Below are 20,317 nucleotides of genomic sequence, written 5' to 3' on the forward strand. Positions count from 1 at the left end.
CCTCCTCAACCCTTCTGTCTCACTTGGCTGATCAACGAGAGAACTCTTGGCCCAGACCTCCCACATAGCCCCCCCCAATACTTGGTTCCTGGAATTGAGTTTTGACCTACATGACTTGCTCCCTGGTTACAGTTATCAGGACCTACACCATAATTACTTTTATGTTTGTCCTGGAAAGAGGGCTGATAAGAGCAGGGAAAAACAATGTGGGGGAGCTAATGATTATTTTTGTTATTACTGGAGTTGTGTGAGTACAGGAGACATTTACTGGCCACCTCTGATAAAGGGGGATCTCATTAATGTTGTCTTAGATAACACACCCAAGGCCCATGGCCTGGCCCCTATCAAGATAGTATTTACCAACAAGGGTAAGCAGGATACAACCTGGAAAACAGGAAAAACTTGGGGGCTAAGACTCTATACCATTGGTTACCCAGGAGGGTTATTTACCATCACCTTATAGAAGAAAATTCCTGATTCCCCAGGGCCTATAGCCATTGGCCCAAATCCTGTTCTAGTTCCCCCGGTGAAACCTAAACCCACAGCTACAGCTTCTCAGACACGACATACCCCACTCATGCCTGTTACCCCGACTCTATACCCCACAATCAAGGGTTTTCCTTTCTCCCAGCACCACATCTGGGAATTGATGACCAAAACCTTTGAAGTGCTCAACACCTCCCGGCCCAACCTGACTAAAGAATGTTGGCTCTGCTTAAACGCTCAGCCCCATTTTATATAGGGATAGCTATAATAGGAAACACTCTCAAGTCGACTATTCCCAATGCTCTTGGGGACAAACAAGTAAACTCTCTCTCCAACAAGTGATGGGAACAGGGACTTGTGCCCTATCTCCCAATGTCCAGCCCCCTACAGGGCTATGTAACCGAACAATTACTATTTCAAATGACACCTACTACTCTGCCACCTCCAGATGGTGGGCCTGCTCCACTGGATTGACCCCCTGTATCCATGGGACGTTCCTCAACACAGGAAACAGCTACTGTGATAGGGTGCAGTTGTTCCCCAAGATAACTTATTATAAAGAAACTCAGATGGAGCTGGCCTTTTCACCCATTCCTTCCCCCAGAACTAAGAGAGCCATAGGGGCAGCAGCAATCTTGCTGTCCTCACTGGTTGGCTTAGGAATAGCTGGGGCAACTGGGGTCAGCACTTTGGCTTTGATTTTACAGGATAAAAATTATAGAGCTCTCCAGATGGCCATTGATTCTGATCTCAAAAATTTAGAACAATCAATCACTAAATTAGAGGAGTCTCTAAACTCTCTAGCAGAGGTTACTCTACAAAATAGGAGAGGCCTAGACCTCCTCTTCATGCAACAAGGAGGCCTATATGCAGCCCTAGGAGAAGAATGTTGTTTCTATGTTAACCACTCAGGTGTTATCAGGGACTCTATGGCTCTACTCAGAAAGAGAATCAAAGACAGAGAGCATAAGGATTTGGGATGGTATGAACAACTGTTCAATTGGTCTCCATGGCTCACCACCCTACTCTCGGCCTTGGCTGGACCTATAATACTCCTCCTATTAATGCTGACTATAGGGCTGTACATTATCAACCACCTGATGGCCTTCGTCAGAGAACGGATAAATACGGTCCAACTCATGGTGCTGAGATCCCAGTATCAGCCTCTATACCTCTTGTCCCATACTGCCACCTCAGACCCATGATTGAGCCTGAAGAATCCACTAGAAGAGGGGGAAATATTGGACCCCAGCTAAAATGACAGAGGTAACTCCATTTCAAAACTAGGCTCCATCTTAGAGCTAACCTAAGCCTGACCCTGAGTTGCTGGAAAAACCACAGATTTCCACTGGAAAGCACCATCCCCGTCCTGAGCCAATCAAAAACGAACAAGACAGTCCCTTTGTTTAAAACGACTAATACAGCCCCAAATAAGGAATGGGCCTAGCTGCATTCCTTACAGCCCGGATGCAGCTAGGGCCAACCAATCCCGATATGCCAAGACTACATTACCCAAATAACACCCAATCGCGTAACTGCCAAGTTGAAAAGCCCCAACCCTTGCTTACCCCTCAATAAAAGCCCTGCCTAATTGCAGTATGGGGCTGTCGGCACAGATCCGCTGCGTCAGTGAGGTCGGAGAGCCAGAGCTTAACTCTGAATAAAGGCTCCTTATTTTTACATACAACTTCGGACTCCTGAGTGGTCTTTGGGGGTCTCACGATCTGGGCACAACATTGAGTGAGGGTACCTGGGCAAACGCCAGGTAAATTTGGGCTAAGATACAGGGTAGTTAGTTTGGGAACTCCTTTTATTCTCAGTATAGATAACTTATGGTGATGATTCTCCTGCTCTAAGTCTTTAAGAGATTGGCATAGGTTACCTCCTGGTTTTGGAGAAGGGTGCATATCACTTTGCCATGAGAATGTCTGGAATTATGTGTCATGAATTATGCAAAGGAAGCTTACTTTCTTGCTTTTGCCACCTGCTTTCTGCTGGGAAGTATCTTAGGATCTGGCACCTATATCTATCCTACAAGCTCTTTTAACATGATCTCACAGCCCTCAGATTTTCCTGACTTCATTCTCTTCCATGACTTAGCAAGCCCCTTGATCAATTTCAGGAAATTCTCAGTCCTGCAGAATGTGATCATAAATGGTGGTGAAGGTCCAATAGAGTAGGGCTGTTTGAAGGAGGAAGTCAGGGTAGCTAAGAGAGAAGATCACAGGTGGTAAGAAGGGAAGAGAAATCAACACAGTAAGAACATAGTGTGGACTGGGTATGGTAGTGCTTACCTGTAATCCCAACTACCTGGAGGTGGATTATAGTCCTTGGCTGACTTGGGCAAAAAGTATGAGACCTGTATGAAAAACAAACTAAAGCAAAAAGGGCTGGGATGTGGCTTACTTAACTGGTCGAGTGCTTGCCTAGTACGCGTTGAGGCTCTGAGTTCAAAGCCCAGTACTACAAAAAAACCAAAAAACCCCTTACTGTTAGATATTATTGAATCTAGACAAAAACCTCCATTTTAAAATTAGCATATACTTATTGTACAAAGAGGTTTCACTGTGCTATTTCCATATAATGTACTTTGATCAAGTTCACCCACTCTGTTTCTGCTTCTTTCCTCCCCTTAAACAATTTTAATGGATTTCATTATTCTGTTTTCACACAAGCATGTAAAGTACTTTGATCATATTCATCCCCCTACCCTCTTCTTCCCTCCTCCTCACACTGTGTTTCCCCCAACCACCAAAAATATTCCCCTTTTACATTCATGTCTCTTATTTTTTGAAAGGTCTAGATTCTGCATATGAGAGAAAATGTATCTGTCTTTCTGAATCTGGTTTATATTACTTAGCATGATGATCTCCAGTCCCATCCCTTTTCCTGCAAATGACACAATTTCTTCTTTATGACTGAATAATAAAGTATACATATATCACATGTTCATCACATGTTCTTTAACTGTTCATTGGTTGATGAGCACTTAGACTAATTTCACAGTTTGGCTATTGTGAATAGTATTACTATAAATAGGGTGTCTCCATTTTATGCTGAATTGCATCCCTTTGGATATATGTCCAGGAATGGTATAGTTGGATCATGTGGTATGTAGTTCTGTTTTTAGTTTTTGAGGAAACTTTATATTGATTTCCATAGTAGCTATATTAATTTACATCCACACTCGTTCTCACCAGCATTTATTTTTTGTTTGTTTCCTTGTTGATAGACATTTGACTGAGGTGAGATGGAATCTCAATGTAGTTTTGGTTTGCATTTCCTTTATTGCTAAAGATGTTGAACATTTCTTCATGTATTGATTGGCTATTTACTTTTCAGAACTATCTATTTAATTCATTTGCCCATTTGCTAATTGGATTATTTTTTGATGTTTAATTTTTTGAGCTCTTTATATATTCTGGGTGTTAATCCTGTATCCAATTAATAGTTTGAGAAGATATTCTCCCATTCTGAAGGCTTTCTCTTCATTCTTATAATTGTTTCCTTTATGCAGAGGCTTTTTAATTTGTTGCAGTCACATTTATCAATCTTGCTCTTATTTCTTGAACTGTTGAAGTTCTATTCAGAAAGTCCTTTCTGGATGGCAAAGTGGTGGTGCAAGTGGTAGAGCACTTGCCTAGCAAGTGTGAGGCCCTGAGTTCAAACCCTAATACCGGGGGAGAGGGTAGTTAAACCCAGAAAGTTCTTGCCTATGCCTATATATTTTGGAGGATTTTTCCCTGTGTTCTCCTATAGTAGTTTCAAATCTTTTTTTTTTTTTTTAAATGGCACTGGGGTTTGAACTTAGGGCCTCACAGTGCTAGCCAGCCCTTTCTTGTGATGGTTTTTTTGAGACAGGGTCTCAAGAACTATTTGTCTGGGACTGTGTTTGAACCGTGATCCTCCTGATCTCTGCCTCCTGAGTAGCTAGGATTACAGGCATGAGCCACAAGCACCCAGCAAGTTTCAAATCGTACATTAAGATGTTTGATCCATTTTGAATTAGCTCTTGTACAGGGTGAGAGATAGGGATCTAGTTTTAGTCTTTTACATGGGAATGTCCAATTTTCCCAATATCAGTTGAAGAGGCTGTCTTTTCTCCAGTGTATATTTTTGGCACCTGTGTCAAAAATCAGATCACTGTAGCTGTTTCTTTGTGGGTCTTCTTTTTGGTCTATGTGTCTGTTTTTGTACTTATATCATGCAGGACAAAACTCCCTTTTTTTTTTTTTGGTGAGGGTAGAGAGCAGTACTGGGGTTTGAATTCAGGACCTCGTGCTTGTTAGGCATGTGCTTTACCATGGAGCCATTCTGCCAGCCCCAGACTCCATTTTATACATGAGGAAATAGAGGCTCGAGAAGCCAAAATAATTTGTTCAGGCTTCCTGCCTGGGAACCAGAATCCAGATCAGTCTAAATACCATTGTTCTTCCTGTCTAGGCAGGCTTTCCCTTGGATTGCCAATCTTCCTGGATTCCTAATTTTTGTTAGAAAGTTTAAGAAGATAGACCTCTCGGGATTCATTTATTTAAAGGGCCCAACAAGGAAGGTAGATGTTAGGGGTTCTTTCTGAGCAGTGGTATTTCTAGTGAAGAGATCAAAGATTGAAAGATAGAAAGAACCTTTAAGCATCAGAATTAACTGTGACTGGAAGAAGAAGAAAGCATCTGTAATAGAAGGGATCCCATAAGCACTTGGGCTAGCACCTGAACAGCTGTGTTGAAGTTGGAAAAAAACAGGGGTAAAAAAATCTTAGCTCTGAACATGGTCTTTGGACAATCTTCATTTCACTATTTGCAAAATTGTGCTCTCCTACCACAAGTCTTATTGTATGTGTGCCAACTTTGCAGGGATGTTGTAGAGAAATGTAATTTGGAAAGTTTTGTGAATTCTAAAGCAGCATGAGCAAAACAAGAAAGTGAGGAGAAAGCATTATAAGTATCTGCAGCATCTCAGTCTCTGGCTTATTTGCCACCTTACTTTCCAAAAATAAAAGGGGAGGGTTTTCCTTAGGGAATTTATGCTGCCATGCCCTTTTCCTCCTCCTTCTGCAGGACCTACCCACAACTTAGTCTTTCCACAAGGTAAAGGATTCCAGGGAGCAGATGACAAAGCCAGGTAGCATTGGCAGCTGCGAATTCAAGTATACGTATACTCATGCACCCTCGTTGCAAGGCTACTGCCTGCATAGATGTTAAAGCAGTTTTCAAGAGTCCATCCTAGCATGAGTCCGCACTCACTGACTAGTTCTGCTGAGATGCTGCCTTGTTCCATACTGTTGTCTTAGAAAAAGCTATTCCTATTTCGGCCCTGCCTCCTGTCTAGTTCCCCCTCAAACTTCAGGGGAAAAGATACTTATGCTGTAGTTGCATATCTTATTAGAAGCCATGGTCATTTTCATTTTCCCACTATTTGCTCTTTCCCTTGGTCAGTGTGTAGGCTACACTTGTCACACCATGTAATTATGGGCATTTGGTTCTTCCCTCTGTCTGTCTGAGAGGGCACAGAGGTATCTGGTTGCCTCCTGGTGCTTTTGGACTTCACATTAGTGAGTGCCACATTTTCCTCCTACTCTGAATCTTCAAGCTCTTAACTGCTTCCTCTTTTTGTTTTGCTTATCTAAAGTTATATAATTTCTGTTGTTTTCCATGGCCTGTGTGTCAAGCTTGTTTTTAATTTTCCTACCCTGTGAAAAAGTTTCACTGTTAACTATTTTAAAATATGAATGGCTTCATGTAAATAAGTGTGTAATATACTTATCTAACAGTCTCACTTCTCCAGAGTCCAAGTAAAAGCATAACATTGTCATCCATAAGCCCTTCTATGATGCCAATTTATTCTTATTTTTACTTGTTACTGTAACAAGTTTAGCAATCTGGTTTCTAAACCCCCATATCATTAAAAACAGCATATAAAAAAAGGGAGAGGAGCTGCTATTAATATATTAGCAATATTAATGAGAGTTGAAAGCTGACAGTAATGGAAGGAATGAAAGAAGGATAAGAAAGAGAAATTAAAATAATAGACTGGAGAGTATTTAACATAGGGGCAATAGCTCTACAAACATCTAAGTGTTTTAATAAGGTAGGGGTGGAGCTCAGTGATGTCTGTGGTGGCTTTAGGTTCCTCTTAAAGACTACAGTTTTCAGAATGTTAAATTATTTATAGTGTCTTCATATGGATGGGCAGAATAGTGAATGTTTTACTCTTTATGTTTATAGCAACTTGGGAGGTAGGTGGTGACATTCTTGTTTTACAAATTACTGAGACTTAGGGAAATGTAAGTAGTGATTAGAAGAGCTAAGCTTAGAACCCAGAAGAATCTGGCTCCAAAAAAAAACATCATTTTTTTTTTTCTTTTTCCTGTTATCCTATACTAACACTTTTCCCTTAATCTAAAGCTGGTCCTTCTTAGCCTCTTGGGCTAGTTGTTGCTCCCTTTTTAATTCATTCTACTATAAGAATTTTTTCTTTTTGAAGGCATTTATTATTCATTCCCTGAGCATTTGAGTGTCTGCTGTGAACCAGGTACAGTATCAAGTGTTTGAAATGTAGTAGTATTGAATATTGAGTAACATAATTTTCTGTCAGTGGTTTGCATTCTAATGAAAGAAAGCAGGTAAATGAAGAACAGTGTTCACTTATACCTGAACAAGACAGTGTGTTGGCAAGGGTTCAGTATTGCTTTGGCTGCCTACAAGCCATCTCTGCCATTCAGGACATCAGCTTCTGGCAGCTGGATAAGACTACTGTGGTTTGATAGAAAGAACCTAGTCTTTGGAATCAAACAAATCTAAGTTCAAATCATTGCTTGCCAGTTTCTAATTGTTCTTTAGATTCTTACTTTTTCTCTTAGAGTCTGTTTTCCTGTCTAAAATAGTGCTGTTGTTATCTACTTTTAAAGTTGTTACATTTTGAATATGAAATGTTCCCATAAAAGGCTCACATTGAAGGCATGGTCTCCAGTTAGTGGTGTTACTAAGAGGTGACTGGATCATGGGAACACTAATTTCATCAATGGGTTAATCAATTGATGAATTCATACTGAATGGGTTATTAGGAGGTGGGGCCTGGTTGGAGGAAGTAGGACACTGGGGTGTGCCTTTGAAGGGTTTTTGTCTTGTGGCTCTTTCTTGTCACCCTCTGCTTCTTGACTGCTTTGAGGTGAGCAGTCTCATCTAATATGACCTCCCACTACTATGATGTTCTGCTGCATCACAGGCCCATAGCAATGGAGCCAGTTGATCATGGACTGAAACCTAAAACTCTGAGCCAAAATAAAATCTTTCCTCCCTTAGTTGACTTTCTCAGGTATTTTGTCACAATAACAGACAAGTGACTGACTCAGAGGTTGTTGTGACAATTCAAAATATTTTAGGTAAATAAGTGTCACACAGTACCTGAAACTTCCTTGGGTGAATGGCAAGTTGATCAGTTGCTGTCTGCTCTTTGAAGACCAGTATCTCTAAGAAATAGCAATAAAATTAGAATGGTTTTCCCTGACCAATCTCACACCTCAATCTTACTTTAAATTCAGGTCCCAGAAATGTTGGGCAAAAAAGGAACCTCCCAGGCCATGCCTGATCCTACCAGGCATCATACCTGAGTAAGCAGGATTGTTATCTATCTAACAGACATACAGGGGCAGGGAAGGTACCTCAGGCAGCAGCTGATGAACAAAAGACTTCTCTCTGTTCCCAGTAAATTGGTCCATGGGGATCCTGGCTTTGAAATTCCAATTGACATAGGAAGGAAAAGATTCATTAATCTCTGGACTCATTAAAATGCTCTGCTGCTCACCTACAATTTATTCTTGGCACTTCATCAGGAGAAATTAAGTAAGCCAATGGACTGGGAGGCTGCTGACTGCAGAGTCCAATGTGCCTGGTGCTGATGGGGGCTGTGGGTGTTAGGCCTCCTCTACTATGGGATATATAGCTGACTTGAGAAACACCTCACCCCTAGGACTGGGCATGACCTATGTCTCATGTACTGCTGGCACTGTAAAGACCTTTATAAGTGATAACTCATTTATGGATGGTCTAAATATGAACTAGGGCTTGCTAAAATCATCAAACACATTAGTGGTAGATAGAATCAGTCAGGCCAACTGACTTTCAGGCCAGGAATATTTCTCCCATGCTCACTTTTGATTTGTAGACCCAGTATTTCATTCATTCAACCTTCAACAGATACTTTTGACACATTCTATGTGCCAGACTCTGATAAACAAAATAAGCATGGGGGAAGTAAAATTACCTGACCCAGTATTAGGGGAAATTACAAAGTCACCAAGTCTGATTAGCATAACAGAGTCAATGAGGAATATTGAGACTGAGCCCCCTGGAATAGGACCACCCCTCCCTACTAGGAATGGAGAGTTGAGTCTTGCTAATATGAAAAGTTAAGGCAGGTCAAATCTATGAGGTTTGGGTCACTTTCTCTATAGTTACAAAAAACTCTGGTCCTGGGATTAGGAGTCCTAGATTCTAGATTATTCTTGCTATCAATATGAGTAATCATTCTGGTAACATTATTTGGCATCTTTTAAGAGTGCCATCCTGGACACTGGGGTACAAAAACCTTAAGATGTATGTATTCCCCTCCCTCAGATCTGTCAGTTTAATGGGGTGAACTAATAAGCCCTATAATAAATCAAAGGAATAATTACCTCTGCTAGAGGAAGTCAGGGTTGAACTATGTGTTACTTAAGCATTTTCTCTGGATTTTGATATACCACCTGACAGGTGATAAATAATCACTTGTCCTCTGTAACTCTGAGCTGATAGGCAATCAACTTTGTAATGACTGGTATGTATGTGACATTTTATGGGTGACAAAAACACATCATTAATTCATTGGATCTTTTTTATCATTGTTTGGAGGTAGTGCCACGGTATGTAGCTCAGACTGCTGCCTCAGCTTCCCCAGTACTCCCATGCCCAGTTGGTTTTACAGCTTTTTTTGGCGAGGTGGGGGGAGTGGGCAGGGGTAAATGGGGATTGAATCCAGGGCCCAGTCCTTTTTTTTTTTTTTGGAGATAGGATCTCTCTAACTTTTGCCAGGGCTGGCCTTGAACTCCCAATCTTCTTGCCTCTGCCTTCTGGTCGCTGGGATTACAGATGTGTACCACCATGCCCAACTTGCTTTTACAGCTTTTTGTTAACAAAAATTAGGATTATAAATTCAAATCCTAAACTGTATTTTGTAGAACAATTGATTTGAACATACTTTAAAAAGGTATGATGGTCTTTCTATCCCCTACTTAAGTGGTGAATTGCCTCCTCCCCTTTCTATAAAATGTAAAGAATGCCTGCAGTATGAAAAGCAGACAAGATGGTTTGGAAGCGAGATGGGGTGGAGAAGTGAAGGATCTTATTGCAGTTCTTGCCTAGGCCTGTGCCCTGAATTTTTACATCATGTGCTCCAGTGTTCTTTCAGCTTCGGTATTCCATCTTATGTTCTTTATAGAGTACTGTCTCAGTCATTATCCCATTGGCTACTCCTCGCAGCATGACTTACTGATGGGCACTGATAAGTAGTCCAGTCAATGGATTATTTGTGTCAGAGCCAGACTGGAATTTAGGGCCCTGACACCAAACAGGTGCTCCAAAACTGGTCATAGAATATGGACTCCTTTTATTCCTAGTTCAGACAGTTCTTGAATGTATCCCATGTGCCAGAACTTTGTTATATAAGACAGCCTCTAGTTTGGCTCAAACCGATGTCTTCTTTAAGAACCTAGACTTGGGTTACCTTCTTCTCTGTCCTCAGCAAGGATGCTTTGCTGTTTTGGCCTTAGTCCATTAGACACTGGGGAAGAACAGATGGCCACAGCAGATCATCAGGGTGTGATCTCAGGCAGAGTTAGAGAATGAGTTGAGAGCCCTATATCAAACTACTGCTGTTTTTGTGCCTGTGCTTCTGCTCAGGTATTCTCCTTCCCAGAGCAAAGTGAAACTGGCCAGTCCAGTTCCATTTCCCATCTCCAATCACCACTCCCTGTGTTCATTCTCTCTCCCTGTGCCAAATTGTTGACCCCGGACAGACTTCATACAAGGGTTGCTGGGATCTGCTTTCTCCATTGACCCTTTGTACCTATTTCCTCAGCATGTTCCAAGATTGAGGTTAAGGAGTATGGTCCCACAGCCAGTGTGGCAGCTCCTCTATGTTGATCAGTAGGGCTGTAGGCCTCCTCCCAGGCTCCTACCTATTGCTGTTTTTAAGAAGCAGATTTGCTTAGTGTGATTCTGCCAAGTAGCCTAAAGCCTAAAGAGTAATCAGTATTGAGAGAAGTTGATGTTTCCTCTTTATCCAAAGTCCTAACTGGAAAAATTTAAGGAAGCTTGTTTTGAGAGAGGATTACTAGGAACCCTGCAAGAACCTTATAAATCATGAAAAGTTGCAGATGTTCATAATATTTGTAACTAAGCATTATAGAGCCTTTTCATACCTGGTAACTGCCTTTGAGCCATAGAGCAATTCTGTGAGGGAAGCAATGCAAGGATTTCTATTTTTATTTGACGTTTGCAATGATGAAAGCCCGGGGAAGGTTGGGGAGGACTACTGACCATTTGATAATCATGGTGGCAGAGCCTAAACATAATTAAGATTTGGAAGACAAGTAATTGTAGGTTGAAATCTGGCACTCACTGCTTGCTAGCTGTGTAATCCTGGGCAAGTTACTTAGCTTGCTGAACCTCAGCAAAGATAGCAGTATCTACTTAAGGTTATTTGTCTGAGGATTAAATTATAATAATGTATCATTTATACTTTGCCAGAAAATGCTGGTAAAATACAAAACAAGTATTAGGAGCTCAGTAACTGTAGGTTTCCCATCTCAGTGCTTTTAAGTGTATTGTTTTTTGAAGTCTTTGAAAATTGGTATTCTCACTTCAGTAAAATAAAATAGATATAGTTAATTCCTATTAACCAGATTATAGTTAGAGTGCCTCCCTGAGTTAACTGGATTAGAGGGAAGCAGGGTTGCTGCAAACATTTGACGAGGTACTTTCAGTGCAAATCATAGTAGGTTAGAGCTGGTAGGAGCCCTAGAAATCTGTTCCAATATATTTTCCGCAAACTGTGTGTTCAGAAGAGATGTTAGTAGTTTGGAAGAAGTTAGACTGAATAATGGTAAGTATGTTTCTTTACTGTTAATTTACAGCTTACTGAGTGAGCATGTGATTCTTGGGGGTGGTTGAGGATACTTGGGGAGTTAGAATATGCCAGGTTTCCTGTTCTTATTTGATCTCAGCCTTTTTCTCAGGAGCTGTCATTAATACTTCAAAGAACACTGGTGTTACATGGAAAAGTGTGTACAATGTTGATCTGGTCTCATTCTTTCTTTTTCTAGGTGAGGCAAGTACGGTCTGTAACTGAGCTTATACAACTAAGTATAAAGCTTAGGGTGCTTGACTCAATTTTGGATTACACCATTATTTGTACTGCATCATTTTCTAACCAGCAAATCCTAAAATTACAGACAATTCTCAAACTACTAATCAGAGTGCATTGTTAGAACATCAAGCTTTTTGTTTTGATGTGTTTGTTCCAGTAAGCAGGAAAATGAGGAAATAGCAGACTTAATGGCCACCGAGTATTTCCAAACAGTTGAAGGACCGAGGGTGAGGTTATTAGCTCAGTTTCTGGAAATGCGTCTTTAACCCATAAAGCTGAACTCTGATCTTGCTGCAAGATGCTTGGATTGCATTGGGGGAGGGGGATAGGGGAGCAGATCTGGGGGTGGGTTCATGGTGCAACTTCCTGTGAGAAAGAAATTATGGAAAAAATTCCAGAAAGTCATTTGAAGAGAATATGTCAAATTTTTGCTCTTCTGTCATTATCTCTACCACGTACTTGCTGTGAGCTTTCTTTCCAGCTCCTGGCAGAGGGAGTTGTCCTTGGCATTTAGTAGGAGCTGTCACTGCATTTTACTAAGCCTTCTAGGTATCAAGATACCTACATATTTACTAGATCTAGTTAAAAAAAACACCAAAAAAACCTTTAATTTGCAAAGTCATACAGTAGACTCTTCAAAGCATATCTTATATTTAAAACAGTACTGTGAGTTTTATCTTTCATGTGTCATATAAGGACATTAAGGCTGGGAGAAGAGTAGTCACTTACCTGAGGCCTGACAGCAAGTTGGTGATAGGTTCCTTGTTATATTTTTGGTACCTAGTATGAGCCTGACATATAGTAGATGTTCAAGAAATATTTACTAATTGAAAATTTAATACAGTCTCAGGAATGAACTTCAAGTCTTCTAATACTTCACTCAGTATTTAGTTTCAGTAAGTCAGCATAGTGGATCCCAACATTTGGCTCATCTTAGGTCATCAGATAGATAATACAGAAAAGAAGGGCTAGGTCACTGTCTCTCCCTTTGCCTCTCCCTTCTCCTCCCTTTCCCCCCTCCTCTCCCCTCTTCTCTCTCCTTTCCCTTCTTCTCCCTCCCCCTGCAGTACTAGGGATTGAATTCAGGACCTTGTGCTTGTTAGTCCTACCCTCTCTTGAGCCATGTCCTCAGACTTACCTTCTCTGTTGGTTGCTGACAGGGATGGCATTTTCTAGCTTTTGCTGCTCTGTGCTTGGTGAGGATCTTGTTCGTCTTCTCTTTCACAGAACTAGCGATCTGAACTACAGTCTCAACTGCTCTCATTGCCTCTGTTCCCTATAGCATAGTGACCAGTTATACCCCAGCTTTTTGCTCTGCCCCTGCCTTTCTCTCTCATCACTGTCTTTCCTTTCCTTCTACTCTGCTGATAGATGAGGAACTTGGCTAAAGCAGAGAGAGAGAGACAGAGGTGAGTGTTCATTGTTGAGGAGTTGTATCAGGAAACCTGAGAAACCATTTACTGAAACAGGACCCACCTAGGAGTCTTTCATCTGTTTGTTAACAGAAATTCATTAAGCATCTACTGATTGTAGGAGAGTGCTAGAGGTTGGAATTGCAGAGATTAATAAAAGTCTGTACCTTCAAAAAGTTCAGAAAATTGAATGGAGGTAGACAGATGTATGAACACAAAGTGCAGTAGATGTTGCAGCCAGGGCTTGTAGAGGATATCAGTATCCTGAGGACAGAGTGACTAGATCTGCTTGGGGGTAGGAAACAAAGGCTTTTTTTGAAGAATTTTCATCAAGGGATTTGTACTCAGAAAACTCCTGACCTCAGTCTCCGTCACCAGATCTGAAATTGGTTCCAGTCCTGCTTTATTGATGAAACTTTTTCTTTAACCTTACCCAATGTTAAGATTGAATGTATCTATTAAATGGGGCAATTGTAATATCATTTTCATTTAGAAAATTCCTGAGCAGTTAACTTGCTACTAGTACATTATCTCATTGAATTCTCACAACAACCTATGGGGAAGGTTCTGTAATGTCATTCTCACTTTACTAATAAGAAAACTAAGGCATAGAGGGGTTAAATTATTTGTTCAGGACCATGCAGCTGATACATGATAGAGCTGAGATTTGAACCCAGTTGATCTGGCTCCAGGGTTATTCTTCTTAAAGGACCCCAAGCCAGGTATGGTGGCATACATCTTGTAGTCTTAGCTTCTTGAGAGGGTGAGATGGGAGGACCATTTGAACCTAGGAGTTTAAAGACCAGTCTGGGTAAGAGAGATCTTTCCTCAAAAACAAACAAAATAATAATAAGAAAAGGGTCCCCAGATTGTTGTAAGGATGAGAAGTTAAATTCTTAGAATGCATCTACAATATAATAAGCAATTAATAAATTATAACAATCATTTGTATTACAAAATAGTCTTTCCTAAAGGCTGTGATGGATTGAGCCCCTGAAAAAGATGTCTCTTTCCTAACTCCCTAGTCTCTCCTGGCTTTAGTGTCCGTGCAGCCTGCTTCTTTTTTCCTCAAATGCAGGGGTGGGGGCTGTGGTACATGGCACAGCCAAGTTCAGTTGAGTACCTACTCCCTGAATAACCACTCCAGGCTCCTAAGGGCCTATCCTGAAAGGCAGTGAGGATGCTGAGATAAAATAGATGATGGTCCCTCCTGTCCAGAAATTCAGTCAGGCTAGAAGGAGAGATGATACTGAAACAGATCTAATCTTCTCAGATGGATCTTAGCCAGCACATTAGACCCTATTGCTCATGGCTCATACTACAACTAGCAAGGCAAAAATGCTTTGCTATTACATTAATTGTTAAAATAATAATTCTGCTATTATCCTTTTAATCATTAAGACAGCTATTACTAATGTAGAAAAATAGTAACACCTGAGAGAAGATCAGCACCTTAAAAGAGACTTTTCATATGCTCAGTTGGAAGAAAAATCTTATTTTTATGATGAGGGAGTTCTTGGCTTGAGGAAGGTAGTATGGGGAAGGATTTATGTGTCCACACTTCCACCCCCACAGTCCTCCTTCCAAGCTACCTGATGTGCTCTTTAGTTATCATATACCTTGTAGCTTCTTATACCCTGGCACTTTTTTTTATTTGGCAGAAAGAGCAAGGAGGAGGAGGCAGCTTTCTTCGGCAAGACATCTGCCAAGAGAAGCAGTGACTGAGTGCCTGCTGAGATTGTCAGGGGCTATGCAAGGCCAGCCAGGGCTTATTGAATATGGTATATGCATTATTGCATGAACTACTTACTATTAATCCACCCATGAGCATTATTGGAGTTCCTGCCATGTACCTAACAATGTGCTAGGATGTGAAAAATACCCCCAAAGCTCTATTGCTGCTTGTTCAGGAGAAGACCTAACACATGAAAAAAAGAATATAAAAGACAGGATACTCTGCTTGTGTTGAATAGAGACTTACTACCTCCTTACTGAGCACTGTGTGGTTATGATATAGGAATCCTCCTGATCTGCTACTGTCTAGCTCTGGTGTCATCTCCTGCAGCATGCATTCTTACATCTTACGACACTGGCTAAACCATAGTACATATTATTTATTCACTGAGTATGAAAACTTTGCCAGTCTTCCATAACTTTGTTTATGCTGTTTCCTTTCCCCTAAATGTTCTGTCTCTCACCTGAGTGGGGGCTAACTTCTTGTCCCTCCAGACAAAATGGGAACTTTTTTTTGTGTGTGTGTTATTAGGATTTGAACCCTGGGCCTCATGCTTGCTAGGCAGGCACTCTACCGCTTAAGTCACTCCACCAGCCCTTTTTTGTGTTGAACATTTTCAAGATAGGATCTTGAGAACTATTTGTGCAAGCTGGCTTTGAACCACCATTCTCCTGATCTCTGAGTAGCTAGGATTACAGGTGGGAGCCATGGGTGCCCAGCAAAAAATGGGAACTTGTTGAATGACTCCTTCTGTGACTGTGTCCTCTCCCCCCTTGTGTAAGTGATGCCTTTATTAAAATGAATCATGGGTTTCCTTTTCCTGAGGTCTCCACCATTGGACTGTGATTTCCTCTAGAACAAAGATTGTACCCATTCACTCCTGTACTTTCTACAGTGTCTGGCAGTAATAGGTGCTCAGTAAATGAGTAAATAAACTTTTTCAGCATATTATTCCTCTGTCTAGGAATCTACAATAACTTCTTTGTGGCATTCAAAATTCCATAGAGTCAAAACTAGAGTAAATAAGCACAGGAGAAGATTCATCTTCACATATAAAAGAATAACAATGAGGATTTGTTTTTTTTTTTCACCTATTAATTTATCCCCTGCATATAATATGATAATACATGACACTGTTAGGTTGCAATGAAAGTGGCATTCATTGGAGATAGCAATATAAATTGGTGTAGCCCTTTTGGAAAGCAGTTAGGAGATATATTTCTCAAGAGTTATAAAAGTGTTTATACACTTTTTATTTTGACCAATAATTCTACTTCTGGGTCTCTGTGTTTAGGAAATAATCCAGTATCTCATGTAAGTTTTCTTTCAGATGCTGTTATTTATGATAGTGAGAAATTGGAAAAGGCTGAAATGACCACCAGTATAAACTATGATAAATCCACTCAGGAAAAACCTTGAGCTATTAAAACAGTATTTACGCTGGGTGTGGTGGTACATGCCTATAATCTCAGCACTTGAGAGGCTAAGGCAGGAAAATTGTGAGTAAAAGACCATCCCTGTCTCAAAAAACAAAACAAAACAGAAGTAGTTATAAAAAAAATGATGCTTATTGGAAACTATGCAGCAATAAGGTCAGATATAATAAATGTATAACATGCAAGTTGAAAAAATAGGTTATACTGGGCATGCTAGTTCATGTCTATAATCCCAGCACTTGGGAAGCTGACAGGAGGATTGTGAGTTTGAGACCAGCCTGGGCTTCACAATGAGATCCTGACTCAGTAAAAAGAAAAAAACAGGTTATTAAATTGAATGAATGACCCAACTATGTTAAAAAACAAAAAGTCCTGGCAGGAAATACTGACAAGATACTAACGGTAGTGATACTCAATAAGAATGGAGGTTTAGGTGATTTTGCATGGTAATTTCACATAAGCACTAAGTAATGCAAGTCATGTTGTTTAAACATTTCAAAATAATAAAGCAAACTTCTGATCTTTGTTTAGTTTTAAGCAAGGGAGTGATGTGATATTACTCTAGTGACAGTAGAGTATGAATTTAAATGTAGAAAGAACGGAGAAGAGAGGGCTACATTCTAAAAGAGGCCAAATCATCAGGGCTTGTTGAATGACTTTGCATGTGTGTCCCCATCTATCTGTCTGCATGTTCAAAGCCCATGCTCTTGCCTCCTTTCAGTTTGGAGGAAACTTTTTTTTTAAACCAGCTACTGCAATGTAAAAGCCTCTTTAGTGTAATGTCTCCTTTTTTGAGGGAAAAGAGGGCCAGAAAGAGATAATTCTAAGACATAAGAGAAAAAAAGACCATAGATAACAAATCTGCTTCTGACTTGATCAGTTGATTTGAGTAGTTTCGAAGTCCATTAGGTATTGCATATGCTGTGGGTATCATTTTGGGGGCTGACTGTGACTAAGTTGTAGTGGTTCATTGGTTGGCTTTTATTTGATGCTTGTGGCAGCAGGGGCTCTTCAACTTAGGTATAAAAATGTATACCATATCATGTGCAAATAGACAGTTTGGTCATTAAACCAAGTTTATCAATGATGCTGCATCTGTGGGAACAGGAAGGGTCAGGTTGGCAGTCTCAAACAAGGCACAGTGTCTAAGCTATGAAAGAAAAGGCTCACCTGAGCCATATAGTGTCCTGTCCCCGTATCTGCCCCTCATAGACTAATCCAAGACAAGGTGGTTTTGAATTTGAGCCTGAACTTTCGAGTATGATGCCTATTCTTTCAGGAGGAGCCCAGTTAATACTGACTTGTTCAGTATGTTACATTGAGCAACTGACTTTGCCTCTACACGAGGGTTTACTCATTCATAAAGTGAGTGTGACTTAAAACCACTCAGGATTGTGGGCATGAATTTGGTAATCTTAACTTGTGAAGGGGCTTATAAGCATTAAGGATTTGAATTTCAAGGGCTGATGAATGGTTCAAATAGTGGGGCACTTGCTTGAGTTCAAACCCCAGTACTGCAAAAAAAAAAAAGAAGGGGGATTTTAATTTTTTTGGTAATGGGAAGCCACTAAAGGGTTTTAAACAGGAAGTGGCAGGGGTATGTTGTTTGATCACATAAAAGGCAGATGCTACCTGTAATTTGTTGAGTTAATGTTTTTATAAGAGAAATAAAGACAGAATAGTTGTGACTAGTATTGTTCTCAGTAGTCCCCTTTGTACCAAATATGTGACACTGGGATGATGCTTAGAGCCTGTGTTAGTCAGTTTTCCATCATAATAATGAGGCATGTAAAAACAAATTTACTTACAAAAAGAAAAGGTTTATTTTGGATCACAGTTTTGGAAGTACCAGTTCATGATTGGTTGCCCTGCTCCTTTGGGCCTGTGGCACTATGGTAAGAGTACACGGTAGAAAAAAAATCTGCTCACATCCTGAGCCAGGGAGCAGAAAGGGAGGAAAAGAACAGAGTCCCACAATTCCTCTTGAGGGGACACTTCCAGTGATACAAGGATATTCCACCAATACCACCTCTCAGTTTCTACCACCTCCCAATAGTGTTATCCTCAAACCAAGCCTTTAGCACATAGGTCAAGTGTTTAGAAACATTCAGCTTTTAAATTATAGCAAAGCCCTAAGTTATACTTGGATCAATACCCTAGAGAGAGGTCAGCTTTCCCTGCCCCCTGGCTGAATGTGGAAAATATATATATGCTAAAGCAAATGATGTCTTTAGGATCAATCCTTTGTGGGGTTGTGAGGGCTGGCATTTGGTATTTTTAAGGAAAAGGATTGTTGTAATGAGAAGAATATTCTCCATGAAGGGATTTTAACCAACTGTCTTGGGGGCACTGTATTTGGTTGCAGTGCCAACTTGTGCACCATCCAGCCCTCGTTTCTAGATGATTGGCTGCCTGCCTGGTGCCTCTATCTAGGAAGATCTGCAGCAGCTTTCCATCCCAGAGAACATTCTTACCCACATCTGTGTAGCACATATCAGGTAATAGAGCATGTTATCTTCTTTGGCCTTCACATTAAGTGTGCTGTAAAGTGGGCGTGGCAGGGATTTTTATCCCCATTTTACAGATAAGGAATCTTGAATTCAGAGAAATGAAGTAACTTCCCAGGATCAGATAGCTGATAGAGGTGGGATTCAGGGTCCAGGGCTCCATAGGTATGGAGGAATCTAAAGCTAATAAGTTCCCCTTTTACTATTTTAACTTGGGGTAAAACGTGTTGTGTGATTGTGGTTAAGCCTCCCTCCTCTGTCTTCTTTAGAGAGTTCCTTCCACTATACAGGCTGGGAAATGGAGACGGGCACTAACTTGGCACATACTTCTGCAGTCTTACTCAGAAGAGAGCAGCCACAGAATGTAGAGGTTCCAAAAAAGGTACAGAATAGTGAACAAGTAGCAGTTTCTTGGCATTATTAGCCCCTGAAGCCCTGTTGTCCAGGAGAGCCTTGTCTGCCTTTGTGTCCTAAAGGTACACTAAGGCCTTTCTAGGAACCTTGGTTCACAGGGCTGCTTCTTTCTGCCCTGCTTCTTAACGTATATTCTTTGTGGTCTCTGTAGGCTACTTTACTCCAAGTACTTATTTATTTATTCATTCATTCACTCATTCAGCACTCAATGAGTGCCCACTCACATATTCAAACTGGGATTCCAAATGCTAGAATTTTGGTGACACACTTTTGTTCAGTGATAGTACTCTTTCCTTGATTACAGTTCAGCTCTGTGTTAATGTTACAGTGGAACTGGTCACCGCCCTTTTACACTCATAAATAAAAATTCCAATAGGAGGAACTAATACTTGCATTCTTTCGAATGTGCCAGGCACTGTTCTGAATGCTTATTTGAATTAAGTTATATTATCCTCTATTAATTCATGGTAAGTATTGCTATCCCCATTTTACAGGGGAGATACCTGAAGCACAGAGGTCTTGTCACAGAGCTAGTTCAGTAGCAGATTGGTTCCAGAGATTACTCTGTTGATCACATTCCATGACCTCTCACATGATAATAATCAGGCTTTGACTCCCACTTGATGGTAGGTCACATGTTTAAATTAACTCCCACTCACAGCAAGTTGTACCCTTCTCCACACTATGTCACATAATCACTCAGCTCTGGTTATGCTGAAAGATAACACTGTGTAAGCTCAATTAGAACAGTAAGAAGTTTTTGTACAATGATGAAAATTTGGCCATGGACCTGGAAGATTCAAGATACACTATTGTGCCTTTGAACACTTGCCCAGCCAGTCATAGTTTCAGATACACAGTAGTATTCAGGAATAAATTTAGTGTCTATTTTACTTTCAACCTCCTGGATGGAAAGAGAGGGCC

At 40.6% G+C, this 20,317-nt stretch overlaps 1 protein-coding gene across 7 annotated transcripts in view; it reads left to right on the plus strand.

Annotated features, from left to right (window-relative positions):
- Positions 1-20,317, plus strand: part of Raly (RALY heterogeneous nuclear ribonucleoprotein) — a 100,447-nt gene that overhangs the window by 46,289 nt on the left and 33,841 nt on the right. Inside the window, exon 3 of one of the 7 annotated variants that reach the window (XM_074074578.1) lies at positions 18,838-18,970. The exons of the other annotated variants lie outside the window; for them this stretch is intronic. The gene's annotated coding sequence lies outside the window, so the exon portion shown is untranslated. The remainder of the gene's footprint in view (positions 1-18,837; positions 18,971-20,317) is intronic. 7 annotated transcript variants of the gene reach the window in all.

This window comes from Castor canadensis, chromosome 5, assembly GCF_047511655.1.
Source record: "Castor canadensis chromosome 5, mCasCan1.hap1v2, whole genome shotgun sequence".
Taxonomy (NCBI): domain Eukaryota; kingdom Metazoa; phylum Chordata; class Mammalia; order Rodentia; family Castoridae; genus Castor; species Castor canadensis.